The sequence below is a fragment of the Apis dorsata genome, unplaced genomic scaffold, assembly GCF_000469605.1.
Source record: "Apis dorsata unplaced genomic scaffold, Apis dorsata 1.3 scaffold_44, whole genome shotgun sequence".
In the NCBI taxonomy this organism is placed as follows: Eukaryota; Metazoa; Arthropoda; class Insecta; order Hymenoptera; family Apidae; genus Apis; species Apis dorsata.
The window spans coordinates 2731526-2744901 of NW_006263346.1; the positions used below are offsets into that span (position 1 = coordinate 2731526).

The following is a 13376-nucleotide window of genomic DNA, read 5'->3' on the forward strand; positions in this document are numbered from 1 at the left end:
TCGGGCACCGTTCTGCTTAGCCGCTGTTTTTTATTCCTGGTGAATAAGGGGAGTGAGGAGCCGGGATCAAGCCGGAGTGTGAGCGGTGGAACGGAGTCAACGGGTGAGGGAAGGAACGGGAAACACGGCGGAAACTGGAGAACCAGAGAGGAGAGAGGAACTGGTGGAAAAGAAGATAAATCGCGACAGTTGCCAACCTAAGAAGTTTGATTATGTTGGCTCAGCCGAGGCTACGCTCGGTTAGATTTGTATTAAGCTCGCGCCCGCCCCACCGTCGACGGGAATATGCTTTATAAGCGTATCGTGGCGTGCTCGAGCGCTTCGAAATCTTAGATGGTCGAAAACAGGGGAAGCGAAACGTGGTACGTAAAGAAAAAGTATAAAGTATACCTAATTTCCAATGCATTTTCTCTATGATTTGAATACTCTTAGATACTCTTCCTTATCATTTCAATGTACGTCATTTTCAATATTATCGTTTCGATGTAGAATAGAAGATTTCAACGTATAATGATATTAAATAACAAAGTATCGTATTGTAAATAGAAAAACTTTAAAGATAGTTCTTTATTATAAATCATTTTTTCTTTTTCCTTTTTTTATTCTCTTATTTAAAAGATGTTAACAGGTTCTTGTTTGATTTGCAGGTTATTAAAATCCAGAAAGAATGGGAAAATAGCAGAGAGATATGAGGTCGTTTTTTTTTTCCCTCATCAAAAATCCGTGGAATATCGTTTTTGTTAGGGAAGATTACGTTACAAGATAATTCAAAACATTTGTTACTAGTTACACATGGTTGTCGCGTGGGTGGTGTAGGTGTTTAGTCTGGGGAATGTTTAGATCCCTTCCATGGTTTCACTCTGTGAAGTGGAGTTTATGCGTAAACGATAGGGTCTTGACAGATCGTCTATTCTTGGTATACGAAAGTGTGAACACTTGAAAGCACTTCCCGTTTCTAAGATACGTGTTCTTAAGATTATAGAAACAAAAAAAAAAAAAAAGAAACATATGTTTGTATTCAAATATACAAATATTCTTTAAAAAATTCCTTTCTCAATCTATATTGAAGTAATCACTCTCTTTATCTTGTTTTTTAATCAACATAATAAATATTGACTTTATGTTCATAAAAATAGAAATAGATTCGAGATTTATTAAAATTTCTATTATCAGTTTCATTTTATTCAAGTTATCATATTGCTTTCCTTTTAAAATTTTATAATTTTTCGTTGATCTTAATCTTTTTCCTATAAATTATTATCATATCAAGATGTATAACACTGGTCAATCAGATATATCAATTTCTTTTATTTTTTTTTCTATTTTCTTCCACTTCACGGGAAAATTAAACCCAAGGAACGTTCTCGTAAGCGTAATGAAAATTATCAATTCGATAATCTTGGCCATCGATGATCCAAGCGAAGTTGAAACGCGTTAAACAAGGTTACGGTTCAATTCATGTTACATAAGCGTGCGCTTATACACGCACACACGTATGCAAATCGGTCTGCTTTCCCGTAAACTGGTGTATATCAGTTTCACAATTACGAAACAGCGAGGAATTGCTGGAAGATCAGTTTCCTAAATGAAACAAATTAGCGGCGTAATGGACGGCAAATGCAGCGGGACTACATTTTCACGGAGATCGTTCGTTTCACAGAAATACTGGTAGCTGTCGAGAACTTCGGAGATTAAGATAATTTTATTAACGCCGGCCTTTCGCTCTGGCTATGCTATTAGCGGGGAATGTTAATGGCCCGTTGTGTATCGATCGTGCGGAACGAACGATTTCACTCGGCTAGGCGAGGTAAAAATGTTTAATAGACACGAGTTATGTGTGTTTCTCTCGTCTAATGTGCTTTAATCGCGCCGATTAACGGATCTCGCCGATCGTGTCGACCTGTTTTCCATCGCCAACTAGAACTCTCTCGCGGAGAAGTGGGTTTAAAATTATCGTAATTTCATTATATCTCACGAAAGTATCTAATCTCGTTGCGGAAAAAAAAATAATTTCGTTCTCACATTGATTTAATCGAAGTTAGTAATTAAATCTCAAATTGAACTCTGTATTTGTTAACGCAACAGTGATTATAATATTTCACTCGATTGTTAATCCATTTTATTTTCCAAGGGAAATTCTTCAAGAAGATTAAATCTTATTATTTCGAGAATAGATGCTTTTCAGAACGAGCTGTATGTATATAGCCAAATTTAAAGACTAACCTAGATCTTACGGTAAAAATTGTTGAAATCGACTTTTGTTCGGTGCAATACCCCACGCCTCGTCCCCGAAGAGCGGTACGCCGCGCAAAAACAAATGATCCGCCGCTTCCAGCCGCGATAAAAAACCGGCGTCTGGATTAAACGTGCCTCTTGAATAGAGACGTTTTTCTGTAATGGAAGGTTGGTAGCCCGTAAAGAGAATTCATCCACGACCGATCGAGCACCTGCCCGGGTGAGCGCGCGCGCAAAAGGGGGCCCACAAAGGGCTGCCCGGAACTTGTGAAAATAATTCCTGCCTCCTCGAGGCTTGTGCATGGCTACGCGCCCCATTACAATGACGACGTGTACACTATACACGCGTTCCCCAGCCGCTTTTATTTTTCCCCCGCCGTCCTCTCGTCGTCGTTTTAAACGGGATCGAGGGCAGGTGTCTTTATTCTGAACGATCCTGTATGTCATCCTGGCCGGGTAGTTGGCATTTAACGCTTGGACAAAGCGCGGTTACAGGCAGACAGGCGCGAATGTAATTGGCCGGTAATTATTTTCAAGCGGCAAATCGAAGGTGGAAAGTTTCGAGGAATTCGACGCGGAGAAGTTGTTTGCCTAGCCGAGCGCACTTTTCGATCCGTTACGAGGCTCGATCTCTTCGAGCAATGAGCTCGAGTAACGGATCGTTTTAATCGGTTGGCTTAGGTTCGTTAATGGTGCCTGATTGTTTGGTATGTTAATTGCGTTTTATGGGTGGGGAATTTGTGGCCTGTCAAAGGAATTTAATCTCTTAAAAGATACGAGTCATTGTTCGTAACATAACAAACTCTGAATTATATTACGTATTACGTGATGAAATTTCGTAAGTTCTATTTTATATACGATATCGAAAAGAAAGAATCGGGATAATTGTTACGTATATTTTTTTAAAATATGTGATATTTGACATATCTCCTGTTTACAAATTTTTTCTGGTTTAGATGGTTTAGACTGGTTTAGATAGAGATTTTTTTATTTACGGGGGAAAAGGATTACGAGGCTCTCGAAATGCGTATGCACTTAAGTATAATAAATACACGTGGAAGGAAAATGTGCACGATCGCTTCGGGTCACCGGTCGAAACGCTCGAGCTCGTCTTCGAATTGACCGCACTCGATTCTAGAGTGGCGTACGAGTGGTTTGGTTCATGGATGGACGAGCACGTTTCATTGTGACCGGGCTATTTGCGAATTATCGCCCCTCGGCCACCGAAACTGCTCTCTTGCACTCTTAACCGTAACGACGGACTCGCAATTCGTTCGTAATGGCGACTCTCTATTAGATGCAGTTTAAGTCTGTTTCGCCGGGACAATTTAGCCGTCGAATTACCAACACGCCTGTAACGAGCCTGTGTGCCTATAAAAAATATTTTAACCACGTACTCGAGATTGTAATCCTCGATCCGTTGAATCCGAGGGATCTTAATCTAATGCTCGCCGCTAGCCTCTTATTCGTCGTTCGTGGAATTTCTTTTCCTTCTTTATTTTTTTTTTCTTTCCTTTTTTTTTTATAACATTGATAAAAATAAGTAGTTATCTAGTTGAGGGACTTATAATGGGGAGAATTGTATAGCAATGCAGCGAGATAATGTTTTTGCCGATGCTTAATACAGCGAGCAATTCGAGCAGAACGATGAAATTTCCGCAACACGATCGAACTGGATTCTAGGCAATTTTTTGCTAACGTAGACTGTTCCGATTATGATATTCCGTGTTTATTCTTGGATTTTTTATTCTTTCCATTATTATTTTATTTTACGTTCAAGAAATAATTTTCTTCTGTATATAAAAAAATATATAAATTTACATATTATTAACATATATTATTTACGAATATTGGATTATTTCTTTAAAAATTTCCCGTAAGATATAATATAATATAAATAATTAATTATCCGTTAAGCAGATGATATTTTTATAACATTTAATATATCGTGTTAGAATGAACTTGAACTTTCTCTTTTTGAAATTCGCGCACATTACAATGAATTAAGCCGCATTTCCTTTACAGCGGCGCGCGCATAAATTCGCGGCGCGCACAGGCGGGCTTCCTATTGCGATGTTACGCGACTTCCACATGTTTATTGCCTACAGTCGCGGTCACAAAAACGTAGGGGAGAATTTGGTTAATTAAAACCGCGCAAGCGACGTGGTCTCTCGTTCAGAGGAAGCACACTGCACCGCACCGGAAACGCGGCCGTCGGGACGCGTTCTCGCGTTAAAGCGTCCTCCCCCTACTCTGACTCAGGAATTCAATTTTTAATTTCGCCCGTCACGAACGTGGCCGCTTTGTAATTTCGCGCTGTTTGAAATCGTGACGCGTGTTCATGCTCTTCCACCTCGACCACGAGAGATTCGCTTCTTCACCGTTACTTCCGTTAATAGAAATGTTTTCTTTGTTAGAGATTCTCTAACGCGTGAAAAACAATAGATATTCGATTTAAAAAAAACAAAGAAAAATGAATAATACAAGTTTGAAAGTCTTTGCAAATAATTTTAAAATTTTTTATTTTTTATAAAAATAAATCGTATTAAAATATTTTTTTTTTTTGATTTATTAGAGATACATGATAAATTAAGATTTCATTTTAACCTAAAAATTACGAAGATTAGAAATAATACAGAAATAAAAGAAAATAACGTAATGAGAATAGAATATTGAAACAGTATGTATAAGTATACGTATATACTTTTGCACTGTATTTATCGATATAAATATGTTGGACACGCTTATAGGAAATCCCGCCTTCATATTACGATGAATGGTAATGATTTTCATTTGTTCGTATGCCGATAATGAGACAACGCATCGTATAAATTTCAAAAGCTAACTGCGTTCTTATTCGTTTTTCCCGCCCGTTTAAACTGCCTCTACTCATGTCTCTTTTCTTTCGATGTACTTTATCGACCATGAACCAACTTCTCGCCAGTCGATCGAAATTAACGAACACTAGTATGGAGGTTAGTTGGTGGTATGAGGTAAAAGAGGCTTGAAGTGGTTTTTACACGATCGCGGGATCGTTAGTCTCGAAGCGAGAAAACGCGCATTAGTTTCTGGATTGTTAGACGGAATGGGAATATCTGTGCAATGAATTTACTGATTGCATGCTGAGAGTGATGTGTGTGTACGTGTAATTGAGAGTTTGTGAGATGATCGCGTAGGTGGATACGATGGAAGATTGTGGAAATATAAAGCTAAAGAAGTATAAAGTACCATGTACAGTTGTTGATATATTGGAATGTAAGAAAAATTGAGAGGTTAATGGTCAAGAAGGTTATGTTCCGTTGAAATCCAATTACGACAATATGGCGTGTTGCGATGTTTCGCGAGAAATGCGATAAAGTGAGAAGTTTAAACTTGTGCAATGTGTATAATTTCAAAAAATGCGTAACTAGAAATGAATCGAACAAAAATATCTAAACTTGACGATAGACTGGTGAATATTTTTTCGTTTTCTCTATTTATCTAGTTAGCGAATCGAGCGTCAATCGTTAGATGAACGTGATCTCGCGAATTTTATTGACGACATAAATATTTGTCTTGGATAATTCCTCATTCCGACATCCCTAATTACCTTTGGCGTAATGCTTACATGTATGCCAGTCACGTACAAGTTATAAACATCGTGTACGCCTGCAGGTGACTGTAACAGCTCGAGATAATCAATCCGCGCGCTTGCATTCCACAAGACGAAGCCTCCCGGCCGTGTGCAAGTATCTCGCACATTAATGACTCATTATCGTTGTACCGTTATGGTCTTCGTCCGTGTTCGCGGCCAATGCGTTACAGGTCGCGGAAAATCTTTTCATAGGTGTACATCACGGTGCTGACAAACTCGAGTTCACCATGCGCATTAATCCAAATTTACCGGAACGTATACGCTTTGGATCCTTGGGAAAGATGACGTTGGAACGTTCGCACTTGTAATTATGACGTGTTCATCTAAAAATGAGCGAGTTAGATTAACTGTTGTATTCGTGAATTGAGATGATTTTTTACGGAGAAATATCGAAAGCAGGTTCAGGAAAATATTTCTTCTACGCAGTTAGTAATAGAATCAACAAACAAAAGCGTTTGAACAACTATTGTACATACCTTGCCATTAATACCACCGACGCAATGTTTATAAATCGTAAATCAAATAGGAACACACCAGTTCATACTTATGTACATATATCGAACAGCATGAAATCCAGTTAATAGTCAAACTACACACGAACTTCACAAATTTCTTAATCAATTTTCGCGAAAATAAATAATTATATAAAAGAGTCTCCGCATTTCCAATTTATTTTTTCACGCGAAAAAAAAATCATTTCGTTCGCTGTTGTACGATTTTTATCGCTATACACTCTATATGGGGTTACATGCAATCAAGTCTGTTTATTAGAACCGCGACAGGCGAAATTCCGTGTATACAGATCGTAAACCAACACGATCTTTACCGATATTTTCTTTCTTTCTCTTTTCCTTTCTTTTTACGATACTTTTCCAAATGGGAATAGCCGAGTGTTCGCCTCTAATCTCGCTTATTTAAGACTGTAATACGGCTGGTAAACGTTATCGAGACGAAACGAAAAGAAAAAGGGAGAGAGAGAGAGAGAGACAGAGGTTAATATTTGCGGGAACGATAATGACAAGCGCGCGTGTGAAAGTACAAGGTACTCATTCAATCGTCGATCGTTACGTAACGCGGGTGAATTCATTTTCGTCCAAGCGTGTCCGTAATTTTGAGCGCGAAACGCGTTTCCCCGTATTGCAAAGCGAAACGTGTAATTCGCAGGCGTTACATCGTTTACAGCGATGATTAAAATGCCCGCCTCGAATTCTCGCTCGCCCCTTATCCGATCGCTTGATCGTAAGGCTCGTTATTTGCTCGGTCTTGCTTGCGTAATGCGCTACCTAGCACGGCAATTCAAGGAGGTGGATATTGCATTCGGTATAATGTCAATTCTTCAAAACATAAAGATTTGTAAAAGGATGTAAAAATAAAAAATTTATGTTAAATAATTCATGCTTCCATAATTATAATGTTTATAACTTCATTGTTTTACAAGGAATAGAAGTTCTTACAAGCATTGTACAAAGTATTATACAATATACGATATTTTGAATAATTAACAACGTTCAAAATATTATAAACAGTGTTTTCAATTTGAACAATACAATGTATAAACAATGTTGCCAGAAATTTCGAACTAAAATTGCAATCATCCTTTTGAAAGAATGATAGACATATTTTAGTTAAAATTGTTTATTACAACAAATTGCAACAAAATTAATAAAAAGGACAGTTTAAAAATATAATTACTCTTTTATTGTTATAATTTTTGAATACTTCTAACATTGTAAAATTAAATTTGAATAAATTATATATATATATATATTATTCAAATATAAAATTTCAAATATAAAATTTTTAGCAAATAATTATAATAACGATACTTGTTATTATAATTATTTATTATTATAAAAACTCCTTCAAAATATCTTTCTTGTTTTATTTTATTTTATACTTATAATATTAAATATATTATAAAACTCGATTTTTCAAAAATAAAGCTATTAACGTCAACAATTATTATTATTGTATATATCATCAATACAATATAAAAAAAGGAATGCTATAATCTCACTAATATATATATATATAAATTTCTACATCAACCACATTTTGCAAAAAATGCACGTTGTATAATACGTTGTACGCATGCGCAACTTTCGCTAATAAAGTGTTAAGTAACCGTCGAATTATTTATGTCATCCAACGGCTTCGTAGAACGCGGCATCCTTTTCTGGCATCTCTCAAAGATTCAGTGAAGGTATGGAATCTCTACGTTCGGTTCCGTTCTCATTAACAGTTTCCTCGAGTCAGGATCCTCGTATATGGTATCTGCACAAGCAACGAATCCGTGAGAGAGCCATACGGGAATGAAAATCACTGCCATGTCCCGTATTCACGGATTTCGAAATAATATGCAAATCCGACCGACACGTATAACCGTGGTATAGACCGGGGTTGCATATGCATGCCTTTATCTCGTAGCTGCGCACACGTGTATGCGCGTGGTCGACTGTTTTAGAGGGCGCTTGTGCACTCTTGACGAATCTTCGTCGAAGATTCGCGAATTCAAACCCGCGTATATGAATATTTCAATTCCCCGTAAAATTCAGTGAACCTTGAAACTGTAGTGCAATGTACCGCAAACAAAGAGGAGATTGATAGACAAAAAGAAGACAAAGAAGAGAGAGAGTGAAAAGCGATCGAGGCAAAGATTCGTGTGGTATGGCGTGAAATTGATCTCCGGGAGGTTATGGAAGTTTTCAAGCTTATCGATCTTTTCATGTTTGCAACATTCGATGAAATCGAACGATCGTTTTTGTCGCTCGCCAGATCACTGGTTGACATCAGAGTATTGTGTACGAATGAACGATGTGGGGAATCTATTCTCGGGATGGGGTTAGATTCGACTTGGGGAGCTCGGGATTTTTGCGGTTCGTCGAAACTCAATGGATTTCGAGCAACGAGTAATATGCGAAAATCGTTGAACTACGCGGCACGCGTTACGCGCGTCAGAATCCACGGAATTCGTAAAGACATCCCGAGACCGACGAAGAGGCGATAATTCTCGCGCACTTCCAATTCGTTGACGTTTAACAGTCTTTTAAGTGGGAAAGGCACAAAGCTTATATGCGTTTTGCGGTAGAATTGTAATATAGGTTATGTATGCGTTGCTATGGTGAGAATATTAGAGAAGATAGTGATAATATTGAAACCCTATTGCATAATAATTTACCAATTAATATTTGTGAATTAACGAGTTATAGATTAGATAGATTTCTTCTTGATAATTTTATGATCATATTACTTAATGTTTTGTAAATTTTCTTGTAAAATTTTTTACTTTATTAGCGAAGTTGTTATTGTTATGCAGTGCAATTTAATTAATAATAATATGATTTATAAAATACAAATATTTTTGATATAAAATTTCTTATATTTTTAAATTTTTATATATAAATCTTGCCTTGATTTAAATATTTTATTATAAAAATTGTTTTAAAAATAGAACAAGATTCTAGATATATTATCACTTTCTTCTCTATCAAAAAATAATTTTAATTTGGAAATGTTAATTCTAATATAGATAGATAATGATGTTACAGTAGACATAGGATAATAATTAATGCATGAACGGTTGGAATGGGTTGAAAAGAGATTTTACCTTATTATTCTCTTATTATCCTTACTTCAAATTACTTTTTTCAACATTTAATATTTTTAATATTATAATTTAGCATTAATAATATTTATTAAAAAATTCATTAAGAATTTATTAAATTTATATTTTAAAAATATACCAATACATCACAAAAAAAACATTTTCTATTATTAATTTATTCTCGAATTTCATAATCATATTATACAAAAAAAAGAAAATTCAATCGTGAATCAGGAAATAATAATTTTGACTATTTCTTTCATATTTTATGTACATATTACATGTACAGAATTATTGATAAAAAATCTATAAATAAAGTTTATAAATAAAGAAACCTCCCTGTTTTTCCCATCAAATATCGTTTATTTCTTGATATTTTTTTTTATATTTATTTTTGTTTAAATTCGATAATTTTTGATAAGATCGGAATATTGCGTCGGTTTGGCAACAAAACAGCTGTTATTTATTTCGCATTGGTTTGAACGGCGCGCGAGAAAAAGATCAAATATCGCGGACACTTCGTGCCGGTGGTTTATTGTTAGTCAAATGATCGAGGGCGGCGAACTGATACGCGTTCGATAGCAATTTGTATCTACCCGGAGAGTTATTGCGCAGTGCGCGGCCGAATCAGCTCGAAATTGATGTGCAAGTACACACAAACCCGTGTTGCCTACGTTGTTTGTTTTTAATTTTCCTCCTCAAATACGTGAGTTGCCGTCGCGCCACACGATTTCTACGAGAAATTTGCCGATGCATTTTATCGCGTCTTACCGGTTCGTTACATCGAATCCCGTGTCGATTAAAATCACAAGGAAAATGAAACGAAACGTTACGGAATAAGGAAATAAACGGGGAAAGAAATTTCGAGACGGTTCTTGGGTAAATTCTTGGTGAAAACCGCAAATTCGATGGAACGTTGGAAAGAAAGATCAAGAGAGGAAGGAAGTTCCGTTTCTTCATTGCGTTTAATCTCAAATCTGTTATGTGTCTTCAAAATGATTCCTCGCATTAAGAATTGCTGTAGATTTCTTTCAATTTCGATTGAATAATTTATTCTTCATAGTAAATGTTCATAATTTTATAAAAAAGCCAATTGCTGTAAAGAAAGAACATATATTTTTTTTACAATTAATTATACATTATATATAATTATATATATAATATATAATTATATATTACGCAAATTGAATAATAATTGTTTATAGTATTTTAATATTATAAGGATTCTAATTGAAGTATTATACAACACTTTAATTTTCGCGCGGTTTAAATCAATAAGGAACCATATTGTTTTAACCATATTGTTAACCAATTAGAACGTCGCTAGAGTCTAGCGATAGACGAATCGCAAATATGGCGTCAGTCTATTGTCGAAAATCGCGGTGAAGTACGTTACGCCGAAATACACGTGCATAATTACATGAAATTGATATTAAAATATAATTTATATATTTCCAGTGCAATTATTTTATTAATGTGTGTGTGTTTAATCATTTATTAAGTAGAAATATACCAAAATTAAATAGTTTTTTAGTTTTTAGAAACTCTTTTACGTTTCACATTGCTCTTCAATTTGATGTATATAGCTACAGGTAATTTATATACAAATTGTATGTCCGAATTTAATTCAATTGCTGTTTTATTTTAATATTTTTTTAATTTTATACACTTGTTTTACGGTTTTAATTTTTATTTGTACAAATTATCGTTTGATCATTCGAATGACTTCGAAGATGTAATAGGTTATGCATGGTTATGCATTATTATGCATGATAATTAAGAGATAATTCATAATTTTCGTAAAAATATCGTAAGATTTTATTTATTTTATAAATAAATAAAATAATAAAAAAATGTAATTATAAATTCGGTGATAATTATATACGGAAAAGAATAGATTTTTATAATCTTTTATTTTAAATATATTACTACACGTGTTTTCTATTGCGTTTGTTCTATTCGAACGTATTCTGTATTTGTTTTGATGACACACTCGAGTCGAGATAATATTTCTTAGAATAATTCTTACTAAGAAATTGGAAATTCGTGTTTATATATATTCGACGTGTTACGATTGTGTCGTCGATAAATTTTGTTTTGAATTTGTAATTGCTAAGGTGAAATCGTGCGAGGCGTCACTTTATCGTTGGAAGTCGTGGCGTACGGACTGCTTTCGGTATACGAGTAACTTATTGCGTATTATATATTATTGCGTTATTTTCATTTATAGATATTTTTGTACTTTTTTTTTATATATTATTATTTAATTAATACGCGTTTATTTAATAATTAGTCGAATATATTATAATATATTATAATTTTTTTTCATTGATTTATTTTAGGTTATTTTAGGTTAGAATTGTTGGTAGTTCGTATCATGAATTTCTAAAAATGAAATTTTTGCGTAATTATTTTTTGTTTTAACATATTCGGTTTTAATTTTAACGTATATTTAAATATATTTTATATATTTGATTACTTTTTGTGGAAATTAATAGCTACTTAATAAAATAACTTTTGAATATGGACGCTACAACGGTCAATCAGATAATTTACTTTTAAAAATTTGTGATCGCGTGCAATGCGATTAGTAGAGTCAGTGTTTGCTTCGTAACAGTATTTTTAACGTGTATAATTGTTCTAGTTAAAATTAATTACATGTTTTTCGTAAAATTCGAGTCAGTATTCGTCGATTAGATATAACAATTGTGTCGATAATTTTTTATTTTTTCTTAAATATTCGTTTTCGGTATATATTAGAATCAGTGTTTCAAGAAAATCAAGCGATCATCTGCTCGAAAAGGTAATTATCTTTTACGCTAGTATGCTAGTTTTTAGTTATTCTTATGTCAAAATTATTAGATTTTCAATTTTTTATATTTAAGTTTTTATATTAGAGTTATAATTTTTATTATTATTAATAGAATTTCAAATTTAAAAAAGAAATTTTAATTTAATATTGTTAAATTATAATGTTGCATGTTTTGTTATAAATATTTTCCAGTTTTTTCTGCGATTACATCTTGATTTCTTCTAGACCATAGCAGCATGATGATGTCCTTGGCATCTAATGGTGAGTCACACATATATTTTTATTCTTCCAGTCATTCAATGATATAAGATGGAAAAGCTGAATCGATTTAGATGACTGGTTGTAACATATAGAACATAATGACTCGTAAAGAATATAAAGATAGATATTTCTTATACCTATGAATATTTTTATTATTAAAATTAAATTTTTTCTTGCACATAAAATTTCTAATTAAATATTAACAAAAATTCCCTTTCATATTTCATTTCTTGTTTCACAGTAAGTTATGATTTGAAATATAAAAATGGTATTAAATTTTATGCGCAAGAAACCAGATAAATTTCAAAATCAAATCGATCTTAAATAAAATCTTAAATACTATTTTTTTTTTATTTTTTTCAAAAACATGCTTTAATCAAACCGCTTAATGATTATTTCTATCAATATTTGCAATATTGCGATTATTTCATTTCGCATTTACTCTTATTATCGATATTTTTTTTTCTAATAAACGTGAATAAATTCCCCCGTTCATTATAAATCAAAAATCGAGAATGAGAATTAAAGGGAGGGAGGGGAAGCGTAGGAAGGAAACGAAAAAACGTAGAACCGATACGGTTTCGAGCGGATCGCAGCCACTCGATGCGATACACGTTAGGAAGCAATGATTGCCGCTACTGCGAATCACCGCGGCTGCCATTGTCACGTTCTAGAGTCCTTTAACATCCTCTTCAGAGCGGAAGGGTGCTTGGCATTATGTGTAGGCAGCCGCGTCGAGTGCACTCGAGGATTCGTTTGCTCGGAAAAAATTCATTTGCGGCCGTGGCCCCCCCTCTCGTCCGCGCTTCCGCCCTCGACTCCCAACCCTC

The 13376-nt window shown here is 34.3% G+C and overlaps 1 long non-coding RNA gene across 1 annotated transcript; it reads left to right on the forward strand.

The window, feature by feature from the left end:
- Positions 1–6: 6 nt before the first annotated feature.
- On the forward strand, positions 7–981 carry LOC116186594. Its single transcript, XR_004151617.1, has 2 exons — positions 7–362; positions 648–981. It is a non-coding gene; the product is annotated as an uncharacterized LOC116186594 (long non-coding RNA).
- Positions 982–13376: the final 12395 nt, after the last annotated feature.